The sequence below is a fragment of the Orycteropus afer genome, unplaced genomic scaffold (genome assembly GCF_000298275.1).
Source record: "Orycteropus afer afer isolate SDZICR_OR568_19922 unplaced genomic scaffold, OryAfe1.0 scaffold00328, whole genome shotgun sequence".
Taxonomy (NCBI): Eukaryota; Metazoa; Chordata; class Mammalia; order Tubulidentata; family Orycteropodidae; genus Orycteropus; species Orycteropus afer.
Window position 1 is genome coordinate 2,184,226 of NW_006921915.1, and position 2,173 is coordinate 2,186,398.

Here is a 2,173-nt window from a genome sequence, read left to right on the forward strand (position 1 = left end):
AGTCCATTTCAGCTCACTAATGCCAAGGATATCAATCTTTATGCATTCCATTTCCTTTTTGACAACTTCCAATTTTCCTAGATTCATACTTCATACATTCCATGTTCCAAGGATTAATGGATGTATATGGCAGTTTCTCTTCAATTTGAATGGTGGCACATCAGCAAATGAAGGCTTTGAAAGCTTTCTCTTTTCCATATGAGTAAGACTGGGTTTACTCAGATGTTGCAGCTCTTTCCCAGTCCTATTTTGAGAGCCTCTTAGCCTGAACGGACTATTCCTAAAGGTGCGCAGTAATGTACCAAACAGTGTTTCTTTGCTGTTCATAAGGTTTTCCCTGGCCAATTCTTACAGAAGTGGACGGCCTCTTCCTTCTTCCTAGTCTGTCTCAGTCTATAAGCTGGACTGTTACCTGTGCACCAGGTGCATCTCGCTGGGTTTTAAACACCAGAAGCTCAGCCTCAAAACTCATGTCTACATGTCACCACAGTAGGAGAAACCGACAGACAAGTTTGTCTTGCTGTTGGAGACCTCTCATATCACCCCCACCTGGGTCCCTGTGGCTGACTGTTCCTCTGTCTGGCTTCCTGTCTTTTAATCCCCTTTCTCCTGCTCTTCTGCCCTGTTGTTTTGTGCGTCTCTAAGTTGTCCCTGGGGCTGACTGCTCATCTGTCCAGGTTCCTGGCTTTTATCCCCTTCCTCCTGCTCTCCGGTCCTGCTGCTTTGGGTGGGCCTGAGTTTCCTGTCCTCACCTAATCCCTTTGGCTGATTGTTCTTGTCTCTGGCTTCCTGGCTTTTAATTCCCTTTCTCCTGCTCTTCTGGCCTGCTGCTTTGGGTGTCCCTGAGTTGTCTCTCCTCACCTGTAACCCTGGGGATGACAATACTTTTCAATATTATCCACATTTTTTGATGTTTTTGCATAGTCAATACAACACAAATAAACATTTTTCTGGTATTCTTTCCTTTGACCCAAGATCTATCTGATATTAGCTATGACTTGCCTCCTTCCATGTCCTCTTATGAATCCAGCTTGCATTTCTGGAAGTTCTCTGTCAATATATTTTTTCCACCATTTTTGAAAAACCCTCAGTATGATTTCACATGCATGTGATATCAGTGATACGATTTGATAACTTCCACATTCTGTGGGATCACCTTTCTTTGGAATGGGTACAAATATGGATCTTTTCTAGTCAGTTGTTCAGGTAGCTGTCTTCTAAATATCCTAGCATTGCCAAGTGATTGCCTCCACCAAGGCATGCAATTGATGAAACATTTCAGTGGGTATTCCATCAACTCCTGGGGCCTTGTTCTCATCCTTCAGTGCAGTTTTGACTCATCCCTTCAATACCATTGGTTCTTGATCAAATGCCACTTCCTGAAATGGATGATCATCTATCAAATTATTTTTAGTATCGTGATTCTGTTTTCCATCTATCTTCTTTTGATGTTTCTTACATCATTCAACAAATTGCCCATGGAAACTTTCAATATTGCAACTCGAGGCTTATATATTTTCCTCAGTTCTTTCAGCTTGAGAAATGCCAAGCATGTTCTTCCCTTTTGATTTTCTCACTCCAGGTCTTTACACATTTCATTATATTAATTGATTTTGTCTTCTTGAGATGCTCTTTGAAATATTCTGTTAAGCTCTTTTATCCTATTGATTCTTCCATTTCCTTTAGCTACTCTCCTTTCAAAGGCAAGTTTCAGAGTCTCTCCTGAAATACATTTTGGTCTTTTCTTCCTTTCCCATAATTTTGATGACCTCTTGCTTGCTTCATGGATGATGTTCTTGATGTCATCCACAATTCCTCTGGTTTTCGGTCATTGGTGTTCAATGCATCAAATCTATTCTTTAGATGGTTTCTAAATTCAAAAGGGATAAAATCATGGTCATTTTTTGGCTCTTGTGGACTTGTTTAAATTTTCTTCAATTTCAACTTCAACTTGTTTATGAGCAGTTGATGACCTGTTCCACCACTAGCTCCTGGCCTAGGTTTGGCTGAAGATACTGAACTTCTCCTTCTCCTCTTGTCACAGATTCATTAGTCAAATCTCTGGGGAATTTAAGTTGACACATTGTATTATGTACATATGTAAAAGTATAATTGTGCTAAAAGGTGACTATTTTAGACAGTATTTTATCATCTGCTTACTGCAAATTATTCT